Source organism: Camelina sativa, chromosome 9 (genome assembly GCF_030686135.1).
Source record: "Camelina sativa cultivar CO46 ecotype springtype chromosome 9, ASM3068613v1".
Taxonomy (NCBI): Eukaryota; Viridiplantae; Streptophyta; class Magnoliopsida; order Brassicales; family Brassicaceae; genus Camelina; species Camelina sativa.
The window spans coordinates 6,515,528-6,525,641 of NC_141888.1; the positions used below are offsets into that span (position 1 = coordinate 6,515,528).

At 33.2% G+C, this 10,114-nt stretch overlaps 2 pseudogenes; both read left to right on the forward strand.

The window, feature by feature from the left end:
- The first annotated feature begins 1,966 nt into the window (after positions 1-1,966).
- LOC147937813 (uncharacterized) lies at positions 1,967-5,246 on the forward strand (annotated as a pseudogene).
- A 958-nt stretch (positions 5,247-6,204) lies between these two features.
- On the forward strand, positions 6,205-6,861 carry LOC104715060 (ubiquitin-conjugating enzyme E2-16 kDa pseudogene; annotated as a pseudogene).
- The last annotated feature ends 3,253 nt before the right edge of the window (positions 6,862-10,114 follow it).

The window sequence follows — 10,114 nt, forward strand, 5'->3', positions numbered from 1 at the left end:
AAAATCTCTATAAAATCTAATTTTCAAATGAGAATTTCTTACTAATGCCCCTTCTTTGATACCCCTTTTTAATAATACCCCTTCTGATGATCATTTTTAATTATACCCTTCCTTTATTTTTTAAAGACATTTTTGCCCTTGTTTTATAATTATACCTGCGGACTACCCACTCTATCTTTAAAGCTAACCGTTCTCCCCAAATTGATAGATCCCATGGCAGAATTCATATTCTTCAAACTTAATTTTAAAGAATCAGAGACAGGATTACCTTGGATATTAGTATCCTCCGCAGCTAAACCAGCCTCAGTATTAGCGTCAAGAGTCGGCTCCACCTCTGTCCTTGAATCCGCTGGATTATCCACATCCGCTGGATTATCCACATCCTCAAATTCTCCATCTTCTAACAGATCATCGGTACTTACATTAAAGGCCTGATCCTCCACATCCTCATCCCCTTCACCTAAACCCTGATCCACAGTTACCTCCATCGAATGGTCCTCGATCATAGCAGAAGGCTCCTCTAACTGAGCTCGACCATGACCCTTTTTCTCGCCAGAAGTCTGCTTAACCCTCCATCGAATGATATTTCTTTTTAACTCCGCATCTTTATTTCTCCTCTCATTAAATACAGGGATCTTCCAGGAAATGATGGTGCAAGCGGAAGTCGGCCACTCCATGGAGAGGGAGGGAAAAATTGAAGTTTGCACTCTTTTATTTTCATTTAAATTGAATTTTCTCTTCTTCAACAATAATAATAATTGAAATAGATATAAAAATATGATATTTAGAAAATTCATATGTGGTTAAAAAAATCTTTACCAAATCTGATTTTTCAAATTCATTCATTTTAACCAGTTAATTATCTTCAACTATGATTATATAATATACTATATATATTATTAAAATTAAAACAATAAAAAATCAACTACAATGTTTTGCCACCCTACTACTCTTATTTGGGAAGAATTTTTTTTAAAATGACTTCCCAAAATGTAGAATATCACATTGTTTTCCATTAGCATTAAGAACAAAGAAAATCTCATTAAGGATTAAATTATCTAAAATAATTAAAAGTAATACATCCTTATAATCAAACATAACCTATGTCATACTATCTATAATATTTAACTGAAAAATATATTAAAATATGATATTTAGAAAATTTACATTTGGTAACAAAAATCTCTATAAAATCTAATTTTCAAATGAGAATTTCTTACTAATGCCCCTTCTTTGATACCACTTTTTAATAATACCCCTTCTGATGATCATTTTTAATTATACCCTTCCTTTATTTTTTAAAGACATTTTTGCCCTTGTTTTATAATTATATCTTCTTCGTCTTCGTCTCTTCTTCTCCGGAGACATCTCTCCTTCTCCAGTCGGATCTCTCCTCCGACGTTATCACTGTTTCTCCCATTGTCTTCGTCTTCGTCTCTTCTTCTCTGGAGACATCTCTCCTTCTCCGGTCGGTTCTCTCCTCCGCCGTTATCACTGTTTCTCCCGTCGTCTTAGTTCTCTCTTTAGTTCGTCGTCTCTTCTATCCCCTTCGTGTAAGTGTTTCTCCCATTGTATTGAGCAATTGAATTTTTAGGTCTTATAAAGCAAATCTCTCCTCCGCCGTTATAAATTGAATTTTTTTAGGTCTTAATCACTTGCTCTTTTAGATCTGTTCGTGATAATAAAGTCCTTTTCTCCCATCGTGTAAGCTTGTTTCTGTTTTTTTTGTTTTGATTTCAATTTCAATTTTGTGTTATCTATTAGATTGTTTGTTTCGATTTCAAATTTGATGTCAGAATTTTTTTAGGTCTTAAGCACTTACTCTTTTAGATATGTTCGTGATAATAAAGTCCTTCATTAGATCTTTTGGACATTTACTGTTATTCTTTGATATAGTTGTTCGGATCTTTCTTCTTTTAATGTAGTTTTCTTGGTTTGTTTTCTCAGGATTTGTTTGGGTGTACAAATGATTGAATTGTATTCAGTATGTGGTTTGTGGAAGTTGAACAACAACATTCATTGGGAATTTGAGATGGATAATGAAAGGGGAGCTTCTTTGATTAACATTGATGAGAATACTAGATTTAGTGAGTTGGTAAAGATTCTATTAGAAGATTTTGACATTGATATTCAGGCACAATGTTTAAAGCTTAGTTATACATTGCCTGCTAAGTCTTCTACTATAGGTAGTATTCCTATCTTTATTAGAAATAATAGGCAGCTTGAAGCTTTTAAACTCAAATATGCACAAAGTGGAGGAGTTCTTCATCTATGTGTTACTGTTGAGGATTTTTGTGAGACTGTAGAGCAGGTATTTTTAGTAAACTCATTCTCTTGTTCTTTCTAATATATTTTTAGAAAAGTAACTGATTTGAGGAATGTTTCTTTATCAGGGTCAACCTAGCTCTACTCCTTTTATTGAAAGTGTTACTGCTGTTACTCAGGTAACTTTCTACTTTAGAATTTACTGCTGTTACAAATCCTTATAAAATTCTTTGAAAACACTTGTAAAACGTTTTCAATACTTTACAAATCCTTTCAGGATCAAACAAGCTCAAATCTGTTAGTTGGGAATGCTATTGATGTTTATACTCATACTCAGGTAACTTACAATGGTATAAATGTTTTAATTGCCTTTTCAACCCGTTTTAAAAACCTTTGAAAACAGTTGTAAACCTTATTAAATCCTCTGAAATCACTTGTAAAATCTTTTAAAAAACCATTGATTTGTACTTTCAGGGTCAACCAATACCAAATCCATATGTCGAGAGTGTTCCTCCTGCTGCTTCTTCAAGTCAATATACTGGCACTTCTGATGATTTTACTGCTACTCATACTCAGGTAACTTACATTTAAACACTTTAAAAAACCTTTTGAAAACGGTTGTAAACCTTATTAAATCCTTTTAAATAACTTGTAACCCTTTTAAATAACTTGTAAAACCTTTTAAATAACTTGTAAAACCTTTTAAATAACCATTGATTTGTACTTTCAGGGTCAACCAATACCAAATCCATATGTCGAGGGTGTTCCTCGTTTTTATTGTTCTCCTGTTGCTTCTTCAAGTCAATATACTGGCACTTCTGATGATTTTACTTCTACTCATACTCAGGTAACTTACATTTAAACACTTTAAAAAACCTTTTGAAAACGGTTGTAAACCTTATTAAATCCTTTGAGATAACTTGTAAAACCTTTTAAATAACTTGTAAAACCTTTTAAATAACCATTGATTTGTACTTTCAGGGTCAACCAATACCAAATCCATATGTCGAGGGTGTTCCTCGTAACATGACAACCTCTGTTGGGTATCCATCTGGTTCACTGTTTTGTGGAAAGTTATTCAAAGACAAAACATAAATGAGAAGTCAGATGCGGATGTATGCAGTCAAGCATAGTTTTGAGTTTCATACTTTTAAGTCAGACAACAAGAGGTATGTTCTTAAATGTATTGATGAAAAATGTAGATGGAGGCTATGTGCAACTAAGGCTAAAGCATCAGATAGCTTTGTTGTTCGAAAGTATATTAGTCAGCACAGCTGTGACTCTGCTTTAAGGAATGTTAATCATCGCCAAGCATCTGCAAGGACTTTGGCTGGTTTGGTTAGTAACCATTTTGCAGGAGGAAAGCTTCCTCTCAGACCCAAACAGCTCATGGAAATTTTTAGGAATGACCATGGAGTTGGTGTCTCGTACTCAAAAGCATGGAGAGCTCAAGAACATGCATCAGAACTTGCTAGGGGTATACCTGCTGATAGTTATGAGGTTTTACCGAGTTGGTTTCACATGATAGAAAAGAAGAATCCAGGTACTATCACTTACATCAAAGCTGATTCTGATAATAAGTTTAGATATGGTTTTCTGGCTTTTGGTGTATCAATTAGAGGTTTTAAGTTGATGAGAAAAGTTATTTCTATTGATGGCGCCCATTTCAAATCAAAATATAAAGGGACTTTGCTTGCTGCATCAGCTCAGGATGGTAATTTTCAGTTGTATCCTATTGCTTTTGCCGTTGTTGATTCTGAGAATGATGCATCATGGGATTGGTTTTTGCGGTGTTTGAAGACTATTATTCCTGATGAAAAGGATCTAGTTTTCGTGTCTGATCGGGCTTCTTCAATTGCAACTGCACTTTTAGTAAATTATGTACATGCACATCATGGGATCTACACTTTCCACTTGCAAAAGAACCTGGAAACACGATTTAGAGCTTCTGCTTCTCTTCTTCCAGTTGTTTATGATGCTTCAAGAGCTTACACTCAGTATGATTTTGATTATTTGTTCAGTCAAATTTCCAATGGTGATCCGGATCTTGGAGATTATCTTTGGCAAGCTGATATTAGGAAATGGTCATGTGCATATTCTCCTTCTAACCGGTACAACATCATGACATCTAATTGTGCTGAGTCCATTAACTCCAGGTTAAAAGAGACTCGTGAGTATCCAATTGTCTGCCTGTTTGATACAATCAGGTCTATTTTGACTAGGTGGTTTAATGAACGACGTGAGGAGAGCTGTCGACATCCATATGCTGTTACTCCAAAAGTTGGGAATAAGATGAATGAATCTTATAATAATACTACCCGCTGGCTTGAAGTTAGTCAAGTAAATGAAAATGTCTTCGAGGTTAAAGCAGCTTTAAAGACATATATGATGAATTTGGACACAAGGAAATGCACATGCTGTATGTTTGATATTGACAAATTCCCTTGTGCACATGGAATTGCTGCTGCCAAACATGTCAATCTCAATGAAAACATGTTTGTTGATGATTATCATTCCACTGAAAGGTTATAACTCTCTTCTTTAATAAGGTTTTTAAAAGTTTGCTAAAGTAACGGATCCGACAGGTTTTTACAATGTTTTAAAAGGTTTTATAAGTTATTTATAAGGTTTATAAACAGTTTAAAAAGGTTTTACAAGGTTTTACAAGGTTTTACAAGGTTTTTCAAAGGTTTATCAAAGTTCTATAAGTCTTATCTTCCTCTTTTTTATTTTACAGATGGCGTTTAGGATATTCAGAGAGCATTCACCCAGTAGGTGATATGGAGTATTGGGAGATTCCAGAGAGTGTTAGTACTTTTATTCGGCCACCTTCTACTCGTATACATAGTGGCAGGCGAAAGAAAAATAGAATAGCTAGTTCATGGGAGTATGGAAAAGCTAAGACAAATTCAAAACAATACAAATGCAGTAGGTGCGGTCAGTGTGGACACAACAAATCTAGTTGTGTAGCTGCTATCTAACTCTCTCTCTCTCTCTTTAATTCAACTTGAATTTGTTCTTTTTAATAAAATATTTTCAGTCTGTGGTGTTGTAAACTCCAATTTCTTAGAATTTTTTCAGATTTATAATGATTTTATAATGATTATAAATGATTATAATGATTTTACTGTTTTAAATCATTATAAACAACTTGTAATGTCTTTTAAAATAGCAAGTTGTACTGTTTTAAAATCATTTACAAACAACTTGTAAACCCTTTTAAAACATGTTAAAAACCATATATACTCTTGTAAAACCCTCCAACGATTAAAAACCATATATATATACTCTTGTAAAAAGCAAGTCGCCACACTCTCTCTCTCTTCCCCTTCCCCTTCCCCTTCCTCTTACTCTTCTTCATCTCTCTCTCTCTCTTCTCTCTCACTGCAAAAACCCTAAATTTCCTCTGATTTCAGAACAAGCTCATACCCTAAATTTGACAAATTCGATCCGTCTCCTTCACTGCAAAACCCCTAATTTTCCTCTGATTTAAGGTCTGGGTATCTTTAGTCTCCTTCACTGCTTTGTAATCAAACACCAAGCAAAACCCTCCAACGATTTTAGATGATTTGAAGAGATAGAGACGATTTCAAATTTTGATTTCGAATCACTTAAGTTTTTTTTGTGGAAGACGATTGAAGGGGTAATATGCGAAGAGTCACTTCGAAACAGCGAAGGGGTAAGATTTTAAGGGATAAGATTTCAAAGGGTTAATTTATTGAAGGGGTATTACGCGAATCGTCGCTTTGGTTCGGTTTTTATTAAGCGTTGAAGATTTACTTTTTGTAAACCAAAGCGACGCTTCGTCTATTATATATACTTTTTGTCTCATGATAACTCCTTAATCATCTCTCAGATTCGAAAAATCAAACTTTTGTCTCCTAAATCATCTCCCAGATTCAAAAAATCTATTTACCTTCTTCCTTCAATCCGTCAGAAATGGCCCGTCGTTCTCCTTCAAGCCATATAAGAACTGATCTGAAATATCTGAACAGGGATCTTTCGCCAAACGTCACAGCAGGTAAACACATACATCTTCAGATTAGATTTGTTTTACTGTTAAGGATAAAAGAGATTGAGTGTTTGCCTTTTTTTTAGTAATTGTTGATGACGACATTTTTCGTTGGGAGGCCACTCTAATCGGACCGGTGAACACCCCTTATGAAGGGGGAGTGTTTAAACTTAGGCTTAGTTTTCCACCTGATTACCCAAGAAGTCCCCCCAAGGTATCTATTTTTGATTATACTCCTTTTTATTTTAGCAAGCCTGTTTATTAGGACTCCTTTTTTTGCAGCAACTCAATATTTTTTTAAATAAAATTTCTTGATAATGCAGGTTGTTTTCATCACAAGAATTTGCCACCCAAATGTATCAGATAGTGGTGGCATTTACCTAAAAGTTTTGAGGACCGACTGTTGGATCCCCATGCCGATTGTTAAGCTTTTCAAGGGATTAGTGGAGAAGTTGATTGAACCAGTGGTGTTTGATGAGGAACAGACCATTGAATATCTTGCCAACCTCTACAAATCTGATAGGAGAAGGTTTGAAGCCATGGCTAGAGAGATGACTAATCAATATGCTGGGAGAGAAAACTGAAATATGAACTTAAATAGTTCATATCTATTTTTAAGAACTCTTGAATAATTTATCTTGTTTTTGTTCTTTTTAATAAAATATTTCAGTCTCTGCTCTTGTAAACTTCTTTTTAAAAAATATTTTATTCAGAGTTTACTGTTTTAAAATATTAGAAACAACTTGTAAAGGTTTATATGCCTCTCTTAAAAGGTTATTAAAATTTTTAAACCTCTCTTAAAACCTTTTAAACCCTTAAAACTTAAAAGAATAATAACCCGTTTTAGAAGATTTAATCTTTTTAAAGATTTTAAAATGGTTTTAAAACCTTTTAAAATGGTTTTAGAACCTTTTAAAATGGTTTTAAAACCTTTTAAAACCTTTTAAAATGGTTTTAAAACCTTTTAAAACCTATAAACAGTTTAACACCATTTATAGGATTAACACCATTTAAAAGGTTTTACAAGCGAAAAGAAATAACTTAACATTAAAAGGACAATTTTTTTAAATCTACTTGCAAACTAAATATTGAAATACTATTCTATTCATTATTCTTCTTGATGTGATCACGTTTATATACCAGCAATAATTTTTAAATGGTTTTTAAAAGGGTTTCAATGGTTTTAAAAGGGTTTTTAAAAGCTTTTAAAAGATGTTAAAAAAGTTTTCAAAAACTTCTAAAACTCTTTTAAAACCTTTGAAAAGTTGTAAAAGCCCGTTTAAAAAGTTTTAAAACCCACTAAAAAGGTTTTAAAACTTTTAAAGCTCTCTTAAAACCTTTTAAACCCTTAAAACTTAAAAGAATATTAACCCGTTTTAGAAGATTTAACCTTTTAAAACGTTTTAAAACCCTTTTAAAAGCTTTTAAAACCCTTTTTTAAAACAGTTTTTTAAGCAATAACCTCGTATATTAGGCGAGTTTGAACAAACTACTTATAACTAAACTGTTTATAGGATTAACACCATTTAAAAAGTTTTACAAGCGAAAAGAAATAACATAACATTAAAAAGACAATTTTAAAAAATCTACTTGCAAACTAAACATTGAAATACTTTGCCATTCATTATTCTTCTTGATGCGACCAGCAAGATGCCAAATTCCTTAACCTAAGTATTTGTCCTTGTACTCCTGCAAAAGAAAACAAAAATATAAGTTAATATTAAATAACAGTAAAATGTGCATAAAATCTAACAAAAGTCGAGGTTCACTAACCTTTAATTTTGAAAACATTCTGGTACCAAGGTATCTCATTTGTGGAGTAACATCTTTAGGAATTTTGTCAGGATGAAGAATTAATATTGCCTTCCTTGTTACTTTTTTTACATCTTCTTTAGTCATCAAATCCATGCCATAGACTTTTTCCCACTTATTCCCTTGCCAAAGATACTACAATGTAGAACATCCAAATTTTATTAATGTTTAACGCCTATGATAACAAGTATATGATTTTTTCAAACTTACTTTATCAATTGACGAAAGCATAGTTTTGATGTCCTCGCTCTTCGTCCAAGAAGTTATAACTTCCTCGATTTGTTTCATTTCTTCGTCACTTATATTGTTCTCCTGCGTAGTAGGTGTTTGCACTAATACAAACATAAGAAACAAAATATTATATGTCATTTTCAACAGGAAAAATCATTTATAATAAAGACTTCAACAACTTACAACTGCCCATTTCCTGGCTGGTGTGATATTGTTGTTGGCTTGGGTCTTCTTGTTGAGTGGGAGCTTCTTGTTGGCTTGGATCTTCTTGTTGAGTGGGAGCTTCTTCTTGGCTTGGGTCTTCTTGTTGAGTGGGAGCTTCTTCTTGGCTTGGGTCTTCATCAGTATCTGAAATATTAATACACTCTTCGTCATCCGATATAATAGTGTACGCTTCTTCTTGGCTTGAGTATACATCATCAACACTGTTAGGCTTCTCATCCTGCATAAATAATGATATTTTTTTTAACCATATGTAAATTATTTTCAAATATATTTTTACAAGGTTTTTAAAATTTGTCGATCATATTCAAGTAACACATACCTTATCATTATTCATATCCTCTTCTTGTGGATTATTTTCATTAGTATCCTGGGTATTTTCTTCAGGAATAACACTTGGATCCCCTCTCAAGTCAGTATGTTTCTCATGTTGATAATCTTGATTATCTTCTTTAGATACCTCGAAATGTTGTAAATTTTGTTTAATACTATTTAAAACACTAGCAAAACCTTTGAAAACGATTATATGATTTTGTTAAAAACTCTTTAAAACACTTTAAAAATGATTTTAAAAGGAATTAAGTTTTTTTTTCACTTACAAATTCACTTGGAGAAGCTGGTACTTCCTCTTCTTCAAAATCGGGGGCAGAGGCTCGTACTTCCTCTTCTTGAAAAGAAGTGGCAGAGGCTTGTACTTCCTCTTCTTGGAAAGCAGTTGCAGAGGTGGTACTTCCTCTTCTTGAAATGCAGTTGCAGAGGCTGGTACTTCCTCTTCTTGGAAAGCAGTTGCAGAGGCTGGTACTTCCTCTTCTTGAAATGCAGTTGCCGAGGCTGGTACTTCCTCTTCTTGAAATGCCCTTGATTCCCACTGTGGTGTTGCAGCAGCAGTGATCCCCACATGATTCTCCAGTTTCACTAATCTTTTGTGAGTAAGTTGACATGTTTTTAAAATCATGTCAATTTTCTCACTAAAAGATATTCTTTTTTTTTTGTTAGTTTGATTCAAGAATGGCCTTGCAGCTCCTCTCACACGCTTTTTTGATTTTGTTCTCCTTTTTCAACTTGAATAAATCCTTGAATTCATTCCTCCTTAGTCATCCTATAGCCTTGGATTACAAGTTTAACAACTTCGTCAAAATCCTTGTCTTCATCATTCGGTGGCATAACCAAATGGCTATATTCATCGGGATCACCGACAATTGTTTTCACTTCAAACTGCAAAGATAAATCGATTCATATTATATCTCAAAAGTCTTATACAGATATTGTAAAACCTTTTAAAACTCTTTTATAACTCTAGAAATCCCTTGTAAAGTCTTGTAAACCAGTTTAAAACACATTGTAAATCAAAATTACGTTACTAACATTTTTTTAAAAGGGTTTACAATGTGTTTTAAAACTGTTGGAAAACAAAAAAAAATAGTTCTAGAGAAGTAATGGTATCTTGCAAGACTCGAGAACAAATTTTATTTCATTGAATTTTGGGGAAGATGTCTTTTGCCATTGCAAGATTAGTGGGAGATGTTGATTTTGGCTTGAAATGCTTTCCCTAACACCAAAATGTTCCCCTAG